At 35.3% G+C, this 2,500-nt stretch overlaps 1 protein-coding gene across 1 annotated transcript in view; it reads left to right on the top strand.

Moving 5' to 3' along the window:
- The window catches only part of P5CS (Delta[1]-pyrroline-5-carboxylate synthase), an 82,330-nt gene that overhangs the window by 70,132 nt on the left and 9,698 nt on the right, over positions 1-2,500 (top strand). The window lies entirely within an intron of this gene.

Below are 2,500 nucleotides of genomic sequence, written 5' to 3'. Positions count from 1 at the left end.
ATATATATATATATATATATATATATATAGATAGATAGATAGATAGATAGATAGATAGATGTGTAATAAATTTTCGTCACTTTATACACGCGTGAGTTCTTTTTTTTTACAAATATTAAGCCACGAATATCGTTTCATATTGAGAATACTATACTTGGGGAGTAACTTATCTACAATATCTCATTTAAAGAAATATTGCGTTCATGTATTGTTAAAGTGTGGTTGGAAGCCAACACGGCAATGAATGAAGCACAGGAATACTTTTCTAGAATTTGACAATGTTTTGATCTTTGCATTTGACGAGTAATGTTCCTCTGGCTATGTTACTATAATATGAAATGGCAAAAGCGGAGTCAAGGGAAGATTGGAACTACTTGCATAGTTGATGCAGTCCGTAAGAAATATTCATTATGTAAAGAGAGAGAACGGAAGAAGCGAAAGTATAAGGATGCTATCACATTTAAGTAGTGCATGAGTGAAGGTGTTGAACACTACTCCCCCAGCTGCAGCGAGATACGTTCTTTTAAATTCAGCGTACTCGGGTTGTTACATGTATATACTTATATTGTTGGTAGCACCAAGATATATCCTCTTAAATTCAGCATACTCGGGTTTTTAAGGGTATACGTATTTTTTGTGTATTGGGTCCCTTTGATCTTTAATATTTAAAAGAAAATTGTTCGTAAAAGGAATGCACGTTGGAGAATTGTTAGTTTATGCTCTCAGAAGATATTTTAGCTCATTAAAAGATTTATAGACCTTTCGAAATCTAAGCAGGGATAACTGGTAATTCTCTCTCTCTCTCTCTCTCTCTCTCTCTCTCTCTCTCAAGGGTTAAGAGTAAGAATAACCTGGTGGTTTGCCTTATAATGATTTCAGAGATCAGTCATGTGTAATCAATGTAGATAGCCGCATGTTAGATAAACTTTAATCAGTGATTTATGGCACTTAACCATACCTGCTTCATTTTCAGAGTACAAACGTTATCAATACTCATCCACTTACGACCGTTACATTTTTATTTGTAATTACCTACATTGGGCGAGTATTGGTTCAGTGGTAGGCTGATGACTCCTCGAAGTTCTGTTATTTATTTATTTATTTATTTTTTTACCTTTCTGTCCAGGCTTCGTGCCTAAACGTGACCAGTATTTGTAAGGTCTGACCATTTGCCCTCGTGTGAAATACTTATTGTGCAATTGTGTCAATTTAGGCGAAGTTTCAAAATGTGGATTAAAAATTTTTGTTGGCTAGTTCATGCAACCCTGCGTATAGGGACAAATATCCAATTGTATTTTAAAACCAAATCGCAAATAGAATTTTAATGGAAATGGATGCCAAATTCCGGATACCACGCCATTTCTAATTCTGTGATTGTTTTTTTTTATTTGATGGAGCGCCATCATTTATTCCTGTTTGAATATTCCGAGTTGGCTTCGCGACAAGCCTGTTATAATAGTTGTTTTGGCGGTTTTTGTTGCTCGCTGAGTTTCTTGGAACACTCATATGTTCTCTCCTACTTTCTCTGTGTCTGCTGAAACTGTGATGATGAGGTCGTCTGGAATGGTATAGGAATAGTATGAGGAGTGGCGTTTAATACCAGGTTGTTTTATAACCCATTGAAGTGCTGGGTAATGAGAATGTTTCGTTTTTTCCGCTTTCATGTTCCGATAAAAAAAAAAAATTGTCCTCTCGGCTTATTTGGAAAATGTACTTCTTTGTTTCTTAACTTAATGTTAAAAGATTTCGACTTTAGTTTGTTACGTAAAGATAAAATCTAGTTTATTATGTAATGAAAAAAATCGAGCCTTAGTGAATGCCCCTAAATTATTCGGATTTCCTTCCATTTGCAAAGTTTAGGGAAGTACAATTCGGGTTATATGGATTTTCAAAAATTAATTTTATTCTAAACTCATTGAGAGTGATTCCTTTCGAAAACGATGAAAGAGCGCATGAAGACACCACGGTCGCTAAGTCAAGTCAGTTGATGTAGCTTTGTTATACCATTCAGTAATTTATATGCAAATAGTTCATTGATCATGACACTGATGATTGAAAGTCAAATCTAATATGCTTTCGTTTGTAGATCTTAATAAGTTTTTAGAAGATTTTATGGATATTTACTGGTGGGTCCCGAAGGGTTAATATGCATGTGAAACAGAAATCGTGATGAGTGAATTCATAGTATTTATACTTTGAACTTGGGATTACCGTCTCCTTTACCAGTATAATCACTCCTTTGCTGCTTATTGCTGAGCCCTGCACGTGATCACAAACAAGGCAGCAGGGCTCACGTGACTGGGAGGTCTGCTACAAGAACACTCGGACGAAATTGGTAAAAAGATAAAGGCATCTAGATATTTATAAGCTAGTTTTCTCTCTCTCTCTCAATAAAATGAAGCACATGTCTAGAGGAAAAAATGGGTGCTTTTTAATGCTTGGAAAATAACTCGTTGTACTGAAGAACGGTTTGTTCGTCTAACCTCTATTTCGTAAACTG

Source organism: Macrobrachium rosenbergii, chromosome 52 (assembly GCF_040412425.1).
Source record: "Macrobrachium rosenbergii isolate ZJJX-2024 chromosome 52, ASM4041242v1, whole genome shotgun sequence".
Lineage (NCBI taxonomy): Eukaryota > Metazoa > Arthropoda > Malacostraca > Decapoda > Palaemonidae > Macrobrachium > Macrobrachium rosenbergii.
This window is presented reverse-complemented; position numbering and strand designations above follow the sequence as displayed.